The following is a 14,131-nucleotide window of genomic DNA, read 5'->3' as shown; positions in this document are numbered from 1 at the left end:
TGTTATTTGGTTCTATGGATGGAATGTGTTTTAGATGGTCTTTTTGTAGGAGTGGAGGTTGACTTAGAAATCTGTTGATGGCATTGCCTTTAGCTGAGCAGTTGGTTGCTCATCATGATACATTTAGGTTTCATGAAAGGTTGCTCAGTTGGCAGTATGGCCACTTGGTTTAGAGACTATTAGGTAGACAGGAACTAGACAATGCTTGCCCTGTGAGATTTGTTTCCAGAATTCACTGGTAATTAGAAGATATGGGTACTTGCAAATGAAAATTACCTCCTTTATGTAAAGAATACTATGATGCATAAGATTGTCCTCTGTGACTAGGCCATTTATGACATAGTATTATTTTCATCACTCAGTGTACTTTTCAAAGGTCCAATAAGATGATTATTTGACCTATACAGGCTATTAATAGAAGTCCTGGCAAGGATTAATATCTATTTCTAAGAATCAGAGATTTCTGCTGCACTGGATAAATGCATTCCTTTTTTAAAAAAATTGAATTTTGCAAAATCATGCTAAAAATCAACTTAGGTCTGGAGCAAACTGATCAAATTTTATGCAATGTTGTAAGCAGAGCACTAACACAAATAATAATTCTGATAAAAATATTAGCACTTAAAAGCTGGACACTGTGGTGCACATCTGTAATCTAATCCCAAATACTTGGGAAACTGAGGCAGGCAGATTGCAAGTTCAAGAACAGCCTGGGCAACTTGGCAAGATCCTGTACTAAAATTTAAAATGAAAAGTAGGAATGAAGCTCACTAATAGAGTCGCCCCAGGTTCGGTCGCCAGTACTGCAAAAACAAACAAAACCCACTCATACATTGCTTCAAAATATTAATGTGCTGCTGAGCATCGTGGTGCACATCTGTAATCCCAGTGGCTGGGGAAGCTGAGACAGGAGGATCACAAGTTCAAAGACAGCCTCAGCAACTTAGCAAAGAGGAGAAAATAAAAAGGGGTGGGGATGTGGCTCATTGTTAAGCACCTCTGGGTTCAATCCCTGATACTAAAAAATGTATGAATAATAATAGTAATAATAAGTGAAAATAGCATACAAACCAATGCAATTTCCATGTTATGATTCCTCATTCTCTTACTAATCAATTTCATGTAAGCTATTGTTACAGAAATGTGTCATAGAAGAATGAACTGTGTCCAGTAGGTTAGGAAAGGAGCTTTCCTTGCAGTGACCAAAATATCTGACAAGAACAACTTCGAGAAGAAAAAATTTATTTGGCTCACCATTTCAGAGGATTCAATCCATGGTCAGCGGGCTCCAACGCAAAAATATCATGACAGAAGGGTGTGGCGATGGGGTGGGAGGGGAAAAAGGCCAGGGACTAGATAAACCCTTATAGAGCATGCCCAGTGATCTGCTTCTTCCAACTAAGTTCTTTCTCCCACTAGTTTATTCAACTATCAATGGATTAATCCAATTGTTGGATTAATGAGATCAGGACCCTAAACATCACCTAAAAGCCCCACCTCTAAATCTTGCTGCATTGGGGATCATGCTTTTCAATGCAAGAAATTTAGGGGAGACATTCCAGATCCAAACCATAACAGTCCTGTTCCTCAATTTTCTTAACAGAGCTTTAAGAAATGCACAAAAATGGAAATATCAAATATATCAGTTAGCATTGTATCTGGATGCATGTAAACAGAAACCCAACTACACAATGTCTTTATCAAATACAGATTTTTTTTTTTGTCCACATGGTAAGGATTCAAAAGTGGGTAATCCAGGCAGGCTGCTGAAGCTGTTCAAAGGAATCAGGCTCCTCTGAACTCTCTCTCTTATACTTAGGTTGTTGCTCTCATCTTCAGGGTGGCAAGATGGCTCCTCCACTGTCTAGCATCATGTTCATTAGTCAGAGAGGAAAAAGAAGGGGACAATGGACATGTTCCCGAAAGCTTCAGCAAGCCACTGTTTATAGAATTGAGAATTGGCCAGAATAATGTTATAGCTCAACCACAAGAGAGGCTGGGAATTTTTTTTTTTTTTTTTTTTAATAAAGGGTCTCTCTGTGTTGCCCAGGCTAGCTTCAAACTTCCTGGGCTCAAGAACTCTACCTGATTCAGTCTCCACCTGCCTAACTTTAAGATTTTTAACTAGACACACTGTGCCCTAGACAAAATTGGATTCTGTGAATAAAGACAATGGAGAAATTGGCTATTGGACAATAACTTGCAATGTCTGCTACACCAGCATAATATGATGCATGTTATAAATCCAATATGTATTGAACTCTGGAATTTCTTAGGAAGATTTAGGACAGAAGTTCACAAAAAACTAAAGTTCAGTCCAATTTCTCTCCCCCACTGTGAAGTCCCATCAGAGTAGTCCCTATATGACAGTTCTGAATAAAGTCTTCCCTAATGTCATTAAAAAGAAGGAGGAGGAGGAGGAGAAGAAATTCTCCTATATAAGAAAATTTGAAAATTTCAAAGAAATTTGAAAATTCTCCTCAAAAATTTCTGAAATAAATTCCACAGATTTCTCTTAAATAATGTTAATGGATTTAGAATAATGCTACCAAAAGAACTCCCAGAATAATATAATACAACTTCAAGTTTAAAAACAAAACAATGAACAAACAAAAACCTATAATTTGCATTTACCTACAACACTTTGTTTGTGAAATATTTCAAACTAGATCAAAACACATAAGGTGCTGGATCTGGAGGTGCATGCCTATAATTCCAGTGGCTGGAGAGATTAAGGCAAGAGGATCCCAAGTTCTAGGCCAGCCTGGGAAACATAGCAAGACTTTTCTTTCAAAATAAAGTAATAATAGAAAAGTACATAAATAAAATTTAACTTTTCAACCCAAATAAAACTGATGGCCTGGGTAAAATTGATTAATTCCTGAAAGCTTAATTTAAAAGGAACTGTTAATTATAGCATGTTCCCTTGAAACCAAAGCTCTGTATTTAATATCAGGAAGGCTAGATTTGAATGTTATTCTTCCAGTTATTATGTGACTGTAGGAGACATAGCATCTACCCAGGATCTACTCCCAACTTCTTCCTTCCCTGTAGCTCCCCAAACTTGCCCAGGTATCCACTTTGCCTATTACAACTTCAGCACTTTTGGTGAAGCTGACTCCACCCCATGCCATGGGTGTTCCCCTGGCCCTTCTCAGTGATTTGGTCAAGGAACGGGCATTAGCCATTTTAAGCAAGGATTCTAACTCAACACTAATGTTGAAAAAATTACCTAACTGACCTGCACCTTTGTTTTCTTGTATAAAACTCCACTGTAAAATGCCTTTTTATTTTGCAAAAGGATTATATTCAGAAGATGGTATTATATCCAAAGGAAAGAAAAAGTTCGGTAGCTGGGACATTTCCTATAAACCATCAGATCATTGTTGTATTTGCAAATTATGGAAACTATTTTCTTTTAAAAACTATTTCAAGGTCTGAGGCTGTAGCTCAGTAGCAGAGCGCTTCCCTAGCATGTGTGCAGCACTGGGTTTGATCCTTAGCACCATATATAAACAAACAAAATAAAGGCATGCTGTTCATGTACAACTACAGAAAAATTACACAAAAAATATATTTCAAATGTGTGCATTAGAAAGAGTGTTAGTTACTTTGTACTATTGCACTGTGAATTTATGCATTCTTTCATTGGGACTGTGCATCATTGTGCAGCAGGTGCCAGTGGAACAGCGATTGTCACATTTGTCACAGACCCTGCCCCCATGGAGCTAAGGCTGCCAGTGAAGCTGTGGCAGTCCCCAAAACACTTTGGGCATTTATGGACTCATCTCAGAAGCACTTTCTGAGTAACGCAAGAACTCCAGAATCATTATTTTACCGCTAAGATTTTTTTTCTTCTAAATTGGTACCACTAGTTGATTATGCATCTTCTTTGCTAGATTTGTTATCACATTCTTTTCAGTTTTTAAAAATTAACCTGTTCCCAAATACTGAGTTCAAAGGAATATACCCCAGAGTCAGGAGTCAATTTCAATCAGAAGGATGGTGCTAAATCCTTTCTCAGTGGCTCACAACATTTGGAACCACTTTTCTGAGGGAGCCAGCAGTATCTCAATCAATGCAGATTAAAACTCAATTTAAAAACTTACATTATTTGTTTAGCCCCAGCTTAAAAATCTAGCATTACTTTACAATGAACAGTCTTCAGATGTAGCAGAGGTTGCAGTTGCCCCCTATTATACTGTCACTGTCATTGTGAAATTTTCATTTTAAACACCAAGGGAAGGGGAAAATTAACAGTAGCTTGAAATCAGATGAAGGATTTATGGTTTTGAAATTTTAATACTAATTCTCAGGTTTTGGTTGTCATGCAGATTAACATTTCTTATTTAGAAGTAAATGTAGAGAAAGGATTTTAGAGTAATTGATATTAAAAAGTTTAATCATATGGGTGCTCTCATTTTTTTCACATGAAAGCAATTGTTGCTTTCCACGCCTTTTTATTTGAAGAATTAAATCTTACATTTGTTAGATGAAATTGCTGCCTAAATTATCTAAGATGATTTTTCACATTCTTTTGTGGAAATCAAATTTTGTAAGGTTGTAGAATTAATTTAGATGTGACAGCGGTGTGTTCTTTCTTCCAGGAGAGCTTGCTAATTGAAGTTGAAGCATTCCACGTCCTCCAGAAAACACTCAAACTAATGAGGTAACAAAGGCCCAGAGGACAAAAATTAAGCAAATCAAAGTTTATTCTTGAAATGAAACTCTTGAAATCTCAACTTGAGAAAATAAGCAAGAAAAGTCAAAAGCTTAAAAAAGAAAAAATTGCCAAATAAAAGGTATTTATGAAAGTTTTTTTTGTTGTTTTAGTTATTGGTATTGCATAAGCTGTACCCTAGTTTTAAAGCTATGAAATATGCCTGTTCTTTGTCTCTTCTCTCACTGCTTGAAAATGTAAAGTAAAAATTCACCTTACCTTTATCTTACATGTTCAGAATTGAAAACTCATACTGTGCAAAGCAGATGCCTGCATGTGCCCATGAAAGGGCCAATTGCCTCTGGGATCCAGTTATCTTTTGCCATGCAAAATGTGGGACCAATGCTAGACTTTGGGGTATTCCGAAGAACAATGTTTTGATTTGCATTTCCCCAAAGGCTGACCCTGAGATAAGACTTGGGTGCAGTTATTTATTTGGGAAGTTATCCTAGGGATCTTGGTGGAAGAGTAAGGACTGTGATAGGGCTACCTGCCATCTGCCAATGCCTGAGAGCAGGGGAAAGAGGAAATTGTCTTATCTTTTCAAAAGAAATATTTTTAGGTTCCAGTGATTAACAGTAAACATATTTAAAGCTTCTTAGTAATTGTTTACAGACAATGGGGAATGTTTTCTAGTCATGAGCTGAACCAAAGTTTTTAAGGTCACCTCTTATTCTTTTAGGCACAGAATGTACTATTCACAAAATGATAGCATTATTGTTTTGGAATGCATGACAAGAATAAGTTCAGGAAGTCTTGGAGGGGAAAAAGTAAAAAAATTCTTACTCATGGGGGAAGGGAGGGGACCAAACCTCTGGGTAAAATAAAATGAGGCACCATCTAGAGTGAAATGGGAGTAGATGACACTAATCAAAAGCTAATTGCAAACAAACACAGAAATGTTGATTTCCTTTTAAATATGACTTTAGGGTGGTGGGAAGAATAGAAGTTCATTGGATTAGACAATGAAGGGAAGGGAGGGGGATGGGAACAGGATGTTCATATATGAATAAACCACCAGTGAAACTCCACATCATGTTCAACCAGAAGGATTCCATTCCATAGAATAAGTTATACTCTTTTTATGTATGTCAAAAATACACTCTACTGTCATGTATACCTAAAACTAACCAAAAAAAAAAAATATGACTTTTAAAAAGGCCTAACTCTGGGGTAGGGAAGCAACTTTTCTTATACACTATGACACAATTTTCATCAAATATGGTTGTTATAGACTTTGAGAACACCCAAATTTATCTTAGTAATTTCTACATTGAAAAACTACTGTTACCTTTAAACAAAACTATTCATTGCAATAAATCTGAAATAGTTCTTTAATATTGCAGAACAGAAAATTGGTGGCATTATTCACTGAATGCCAATATTTTCCAATAACACCTATAGGGGTACTTAACAAAATGCATAGATAATTAAAGTAAAGAGTGAAATGAGACCCAGAAACAACTAATTATAGTAAAAATTATTATTACCTTATTTCAAATACTAGTTCTCACTTTTGCTTTTTTTCCCAAAAGTTAATTTTTTTTAACCTTTTGGTATGATATTTCACTTCATTTATATAACATGATAAATAGTATGTTTTTTTCATATGCACTCTCTGATGCATCCCAAATATATTTGCATACCCCAAGACCTTAGCATATTTCTATACACATTATTCACTAGAGAAACAGTAGTTACTTCTGAAATCTATATTGCCCTTTTCAAATGAGGTCTTGCATTTTTTTTCAAATATCTGAAATAATTAGGATGATCTTAGTTCTAATTATCACACTGTAAATTCCTGATAAATATTTGTGAAAAGGATGAAGAAATAATAAGAGCATTTATATAATCTGTACAATATGGTATGTGGTATTTCATGTTTTTAGCTACAACTTATTGAATATTATAACAATCTTACTATGTGGGTAAGATATGGGTATGATGAACCAATAATAAATAAAAATTGCATGCGGCATTGTTAGTAATTTACCAAACAATTTTTTTCAAAAACAGACACTCTGATGTGTGGTATTTATCAACTATTATATTATGAATGAATGAAGTTAAGTAAATGAATAATTGGAACTACATACTTGCTTAGGGTACCTATAATTCATTGTTAAAAAACCTTTAGCTATATAAGATTTTAATACTGTATCTCACATTGTGACTTAATTGAATTTTGATAAAATGTGCATTAATAATGCTGAAGTCTTTCATTGAATCTTATATCAGTTTATAAAATAAACATGCTATAAATGAAAAAAAAAAAAGGCCTAACCCTCCTAGATCATTGGGAAGGTCCATGGTAATTCCAGCATTTGGATCTAAACTGTATAAAATTATGAAAATTTCATAGGGCTGCATGGACTAATTACAATTGTTACTGTGCTAAATCTCAGGGCTATTTCTTTCCTAGCTTCCTTCTCAATTCCTTTAGTTTACAGATCTGCCCAAAGATAAATGATTTATATACCTCTGCCTTTGAATTATAAAATAATTCTAAGTGAGAAAATAATGATTATGAAAATGAAACAACCCACAGGAAAAATAACCTTATGTCTCTTCCCATGGAAAATATATGGAGTATTCTTCTGTCACATTTATTACTTTTGGGAAACACTCATCCACTGTCATCCTAGGACCTTTCTAGCTGCTCCTTCTCAGTGTCCCTTCCTGGCCCCTGTTGAGAGCCACAGCCTAAGGGGCCCCAGCAAATTTTTAGATTGCCAGCTGATGATTGGCTCACAGCAGCCCAGCAACTTCTAGCTCATTGGCTCCTCTGCGGTGATGCTCATTGGGCTGTTTCCCTGACCTTTCAGACTACGAAGCTGCTCATTGGGGGACTTTTTTTGGCTCCGCCCATGCGAGCCAGCCAATCGGTTTCAAGAGCAGGAGGATTGTGGGAGGTGGAGAGGCTTGTGGTTTTGGGAGAGGCTTGTGGGAAGCCGGTGGTGGCATTTGGGCTCTGAGGGTATTTCCTGAGGAGCTGTTTTGTTTGGTGTGTGTGGTTCTAAAAATAAAGTTAGTTTGTTTTGACAAGTGGCTCCTGATTGTGCCCAGCCAGACTGTGACAGGCCCCCTCTATTTCCTTGACTTCTCAACACTGATGTGGCCCAGGGCCCAGTCTTTTGACTTCTTATTTTACTAGGCAGGCTCCTTATACGTTCTAATCTAGACCCATTGCTTTAAATACTTATATACATTTCAGTAACTCCCCAACTGACTATCTCTAGCCCAGACCCCCATTCTGAATTCCATACTCATATGGAGATATTGAACTGCCAATTCAATCTCCATTTGGATTTCTCCAATAAACATTTCAAATTTAGCATGTCCATATCAGAGTTTTGATTCCCATTCGACTCCAGCTTTGTTTGGATTCCCGTAGTAGACTCAGACAAGGGGAACAATGGCCATTTGGAAGCACGGAATGGGGGAGATAGATGCATATCTATTTGCATAGATGTCCTCAACATTCTTCCCTTCCTTTATGCCTACTCCTTTGCAATGTGACTTTGACCTCCATTTCATCAAGAAGGGGGATTTAGCCTAGTGAGGAGGCATATGCCTATAATCCCAGCAACTGTAGAGGCTGAGGCAAGAGGATGGTAAATTCACTTTTTGCCCTCCCATAGCTCTTTTCTCAGAATAAAATGCAAAATCCTTACTATGGTCTGGAAGGCTCCATTGAATCTGGCCCCTGTTATTTTTCAGACTTCCTATTTTATTATGTTCCCAGCCTCTCACTGCTCTAGCCTCACTTGTAGTTCTTTAAAAACCCAGGCTCACTCCTGCCTCAGGGCCATTGTACTTGCTATTCCTCTGTGATGCTTTTCCCCAGTTATCCTCTTGTCTACAGCCCTAACTTCCTTTATGACTTGGCTTAAGTGTCCCCTGACTCTAACTAGGCACACTCTTTCTATTCTTTGTCTCCTTATCTTGCTTCATTTTTCTTTGTCAGTTGGCCAACATATTATTTTTTATGGCTTATCTCCCCATCGCCAACCTGTCTTGGGATGTGGTTCAGTGGTTAATCGTCCCTGGGTTCAATCTTTAGTACCCCCCTACCAAACCAAAACAAAAATATCTTAAAGACAAATCCTGGCTATCATCTCAAGTCCCTGTGTAGCACCCACAGATCCATCACCACTCTGCTGAGTGAGTAATCAGCCCTGTTTGCCCAAATCAGTCACCATATGTGAGTGTATAGCTATGCCTTGAGCCTAGGAGTTATCATAAGATAACCCAGGACAGGAAGGGACCACACTGGATCAATTCTCCTATCTGGGCCTGAATTCCACTACATCTTCCATATAATCAAGGATTTTCCTTCTCTAAGGGTACAAATGGAATTAACAGATTATGGTTATAGATTATTACTCTATAATAAGTCACCAGATCTACAGGAGCTTTCTTAATGAGTTTCCATATAATTACAATGTTAGGTGGAAAATCTTTGTCCAAAAACCATGCCAGAATGCTGATGTACCTGGAGAGCAGAAAGGAACTTGCCAGTTGCTTCGGCCTCAAGGGAGGGATGAGTCATGACTAATGTCCTCATGGCTGCTTGTCCTGTTCCAGCAGAGCACATATAGTACAAAGGCTCAGAAGCCTTGCCCTCCGGAAGAAAAGTGTTTGTTGTTTACTTGTGTCCACCCTGAAAGATGTGTATGCCTGAGGTTGAGGAGATAAATGAAAAATATCCTACAATAGGTGGTAGTATCTGAACATTATATATTTTGTGCAGAGAATATAGATCAACTGAATCATCCTTTGTTTGTTCTCCAGGTGGCATGCTGTCTTGAAAATTCCATCATATTATTTTTTTTTTTTAAGAGAAAAAAACGAGTTAAGTTTAAATGAGGAATTTGGGGCAAGTGTCTACAGATAACTGCTTACTGGGAACAAAATACAGAGAGCTCTGGGAAATTTTTTTAAAGTTCTTCTTTGAGCAGGGAGTAGACTATCAGGTTGGATGCCCAAAGGCAAGGATATATGTGAAGTCTAGGCTTCCTTAAAATCTTTTCTCCATGTTACTCCAAATTACCTCTTCAATCTATCCCCATTTTCTGTCCCTTCTTTCCCACTAAACCTTTTTACCCAAGGAAACCAATCCTCCCAACAAAAATAATGGGCCACCTCATCCTGTCTTTCATGCTTCTTGCAAATTAAGCATCCTCAGGCTTCTACTGAAATCAATGTATTTTCTTGAGCCTTTAAGCCAGTTACTGCTGACTTTGCAGAGAGGCATGGTAAACTCAGGTCTTTCTTGCTTCCCTCACTCCTACCTTGGAGGAGGGGTAAGCTCTGATTAGGGGGTGGTAGTGAGACTTCCATTCCATGCTGGTTTTCTCCCAGAACCTAAGATCTACACAAAGACGGCTTTTTCCTATTAATATCTTTTCTCACCTTATTACATCATCCTCCCCACTGCCTCGGTCATCTTACAAAGCACTCTGACCTTGACCCAAGAGAAAAGGCATCTCTTTGTTCCTTGCCCAACTCCTCAAGTATCTCAACACTGTAGATAGTGGTGGACTGTTCTATTTACATTGTCTCTGTCCTGCCCTACTGGAAACTGAATGTATCACCAAGTGCGTACTTCTTTTTTTTACAGTACTGGGGATTGAACCCAGGGATGCTGTACCACTGAGCTACATCCCCAGCCCTTTTTAAAAATTTTTTGAGACAGGATGTTGCTAAATTGCGCAGGCTAGGCTTATTTGGGTAGCAGTTTCTTTCTGCAAGAAATGGAGTATCTTGCTCCCTTCCTGTCCCTAGAGGCTGAGGCAGGAGGATTGCAAGTGTAAGCCTAGCCCAGGCAATTTAGCAAGACCCTGTCTCAAAATAAAAAATAAAAAGTGTTGGGATGTAGGTCAGTGATAGAGTGCCCCTGAATTTGATCCCCAGTACAAAATGAAACAAAACAGAAACCACTAGTTTTAATCTAGTGGTTTGCAATCCTCCTCCCTCAGCCTCCCCAAAACAAATGAACTTTGACCAAAACTTAATATATAGATTGTCACTGCCCACATATTTCAGTTTTCAGATACCCAAGAACAACACTGGGACAGGGCCCTTCATTTTCATTCATATGGAAGTTGGCCTTGTGTCTCAGGTAGCAGGCCTATTAGCTAGCTTCACAGATTATATTAGCAGCTTTCCTCACTGATCTTCACAAAATGAACAAGCGGCTTCTAAAGGAAATCCAGCAAATAAACCTTAGACTGAGGACAATACTACTAACACAGGCTGAAGGGAACTAAGAAAGTGGGAGAGCATTTCTCCTGTACCTGTTAAGAGCTCTTAATCAGTTATATGAAGTGATGAAAATAATGGTGAGCTAATCAAGTCTTACTTTGTATTTAGTAAAAATGTAAATTATCAAGAAGACAATTGGAATAAGGATTGTTTGTTTGTTTGCAGTGCTGTGGGATTGAACCCAGAGTCTTACTTGCTAAGCAAGTATTCTACCACTGAGTTAAATCCTCAGCCCTTTGTATTTTATTTTGATATAGGGTCTCACTAAGGTGCCCAGACTGGCCCTGAACTTGGTGATCCTCCTGCCTCAGCTTCTCAAGTTGCCAGGATTACAGGTGTGTGCCACTGCACCTGGATGAAATAAAGATTTTTATACTCCATATTAAAAACCTCACCATGTATGAATGTATGACCCTGATCATTGAGCCTCTTGGAGTCTTTTCAGCATGACAGATGTTCAAGCCCAGCATTGAGATATACTCAACTTAGAACTATCTTTCAAATTGTTTCATCACAAAGTACTAAACCAACATTTTCAAAACTAAAGCTGCATATGCCTATAATCCCAGTGGCTTGGGAAGCTGAGGGAGGAGGATTGCAATTTCAAAAACAGTCTCAGCAACTTAGCAAGACTGTCTCAAAATAAAAAAAAATTAAAAGGCTGGGATGTGTCTCAGTCGTTAGGCACTCCTGGGTTCAATCCCTGATACAATAAGTAAATAAATAAAAGAAGCATATGCAAGCACCTTCCTATCATGGAACAAATGCTTTTATGCGCTTTTTATATTTCTAAAATTTCGGTTGAGATAATGTTACTATTTATATTTTATCCTTTTAGATATCTTTTATATGTTTTATAATGTACATGTTAGGAGAGTAGCAGACATATAAACAATATATAAAATAAACATTTCTAACATTTACCAAATATAATAATAGAAAATTAATCTAAATTAAATATTGTATGAAAATAAAAACACTGGAGGTGCATGATCAAATTTTTTTCTCAGGGGACATAATCATAAAAGATGGGATTCCACTGATCAAGGTGAGAAATGACAGTGATTTCCACTAGAGTGAGGACAGTGGAAATAGCAGTCGCCTGACTGTAGATACATTACGAAGGATTTACAATAGAATTTGCTGATGACTTGGATACAGGAGGATAGAGAGAAGCAGGAACCAAGGATGACAACTCCTAGGTAACGAGGAAGATGGCAGTGCTACTTAAGGGGGGAACAAGAAAACCTAAAATTGGTTTGGGGCACATTGCAAGTGAGATGTCTTTGTCCTTAAAAGGTAAGGCCTTGAAGGGGTAGTCTGAGGTTGAGATATGCAAATGAGAATTTTCAACTGTAGATGCTATTAAGGAAAAGAAGGAATCACCTATGGAGACAAAAGAAGGAGATCAAGGATAGTGCCCTAAGGAGCACTTAGAAGGTAGAGTAGAAGCCACAAGCAAAGGCAGCAGGAAAATAACCAGGAGAAGGAAAATATCATGAAAGGAGGATTGCTCTGATCATATGATCCCTCCTGAAACTCTACTAAAATGTCAATAAAGCAATAAGTGTAAAACCACAAGGACAAAGAACACAAGAGAAGAAACAAAATGGATGAATCTAGAAAATGAATTTGAGAAAATGTAAATAGAAAAAAAAATCAATGGAGATTGAAGCCAGTAGCAGTTGTAGTCAGTGTGTGGAATTCAAATGAGTGATTTTTAGAGTCAGCAGCTGAAGTGGAAAAGAAGAGATGCCTGGGGTTGAGAAAAATCAAAGGTCCAAAATCTAAGAGGTCTAGAGAAGGACAGGTTGTCCAAAAAAGAGGTGACATCTCTGAGAATGATGCAGATAGCAGGTATGTATGAAAACTATGGGATATACATATGGATACACATATACACACACACACACACATATACACATATGTGTGTATATGTGTGTATGTGTTTATTTCATTTTTTCAGTTCTGGAGTTAAATCAAGACCTCATGCAAGGCACTCTATGACTGAGGCAAGCACTCTACCACTGAGTTACACTTCCAGTCCTTTACATATCATATTTCTGAAAAAATATACATAAAGCTATTTAAAAATAGTTATACCCTTTTATATGTATTTATCTTTTTTACCATGAATATGCATTAAATGATGTTTTTAAAATGATTTAAAAAGTTTTTCATTAGTTTTTTCCTAATTATTTTCTTATCAGGACTGTAACATCTTTCTTCAGTATACATATTGTATCTGGGGTATTTTTAAAATTTATTTATTTGTTCTAATTAGTTATGCATAACAGTAGAATGCACTTTGATTCATAGTACACAAATGGAACATGATTTTTTACTTCTCTGATTGTGGAGTATTTTTTTAAGTTTCTACATTCTTTTTTTAAATATTTTTTTTTTTAGTTGTAGATGGACACACAATATCTATTTTTATATGGTGGTGAGGATCAAACCCAGTGCCTCACACATGCAAAGCAGATATATTTATCTCTTTCTTCCACAGTTAGATACCATATATTTATATTACTACATCAATTACTACATCAATACAGCTTTTTCATTGTTTGAGACAAGGTAGTGGCAAAGCACTTGCCTTGTATTCACAAAGCCTTGGGTTCAATCTCCAGTTTTTTTTAAAAAAAATTACTGATGGTCATACATTGTAACACATTGAGTAAATGAATAATTCATGAATCATAGGATTACTTTACATATAAAAGAGAGCAGAAAACTTCTTTACAGAGACTGTCAGCTAATACAGAATGAATAATTAAACTTTAAAATGGCCATTTTGCAACTCCTAATATAACAACACTTTCAGGTAAGGACAATCAAGAAATATTAATGCTATTGAGTGATAAATTTGTTGGGGGAGCAGCATATTCATGCAGTGTCAAAGCATCACCCCCATCCCACATGATTACCTTACTATAAAAGATATAGGTACTTTTACGATGCAAATGTTTGATGGATACTGCCTTTACCAAGTGATCAAATTTAATATCAACATAATGGCAAAAAACTGACATTCCATGCCTCCTCCTATAATACTTTTACAAAGTACATAAATTAGTTATGTGTTATTCTTGCCCATGATTTTTAACCAGAATCATACAATTACAGAAATCAAAATTA

At 37.0% G+C, this 14,131-nt stretch overlaps 1 long non-coding RNA gene across 1 annotated transcript in view; it reads left to right on the top strand.

The window, feature by feature from the left end:
- Window positions 1–14,131, top strand: part of LOC120884900 (uncharacterized) — a 45,467-nt gene that overhangs the window by 30,327 nt on the left and 1,009 nt on the right. The window contains exons 2-3 of the long non-coding RNA XR_013428964.1: window positions 4,608–4,802; window positions 11,248–11,325. This is a non-coding gene — a long non-coding RNA (uncharacterized LOC120884900). The remainder of the gene's footprint in view (window positions 1–4,607; window positions 4,803–11,247; window positions 11,326–14,131) is intronic.

Source organism: Ictidomys tridecemlineatus, chromosome 12 (assembly GCF_052094955.1).
Source record: "Ictidomys tridecemlineatus isolate mIctTri1 chromosome 12, mIctTri1.hap1, whole genome shotgun sequence".
Lineage (NCBI taxonomy): Eukaryota > Metazoa > Chordata > Mammalia > Rodentia > Sciuridae > Ictidomys > Ictidomys tridecemlineatus.
Note: the sequence above shows the minus strand (reverse complement) of the source record. Positions and strands in the feature narration are given on the sequence as shown.